Consider the following 240-nt stretch of genomic DNA (forward strand, 5'->3'; position numbering starts at 1 on the left):
GCCGCCTCGGGGCGCCAGCCCCGACCCCGCCTTCGCCCGCCGCGCCAATCAGGCCGGGCACCGCCCCTCGCGTCACAGCCCGGCTCCGCCAGTAGCCCAGCGCCCCAAGTTTTGGGAAGGCCCAGCTCCGAAGGTTGGTCTGTCGGCTCCCAGGACCAGCGCAGGCTCGTGTCCCCCGTGGACTCTGGGGACCCTCCGGCCCCCACGCCCACACCTGGCAAGCAAAGGGTTAGGCTGGGG

The sequence above is a fragment of the Galeopterus variegatus genome, unplaced genomic scaffold (assembly GCF_000696425.1).
Source record: "Galeopterus variegatus unplaced genomic scaffold, G_variegatus-3.0.2 Scaffold659, whole genome shotgun sequence".
Taxonomy (NCBI): domain Eukaryota; kingdom Metazoa; phylum Chordata; class Mammalia; order Dermoptera; family Cynocephalidae; genus Galeopterus; species Galeopterus variegatus.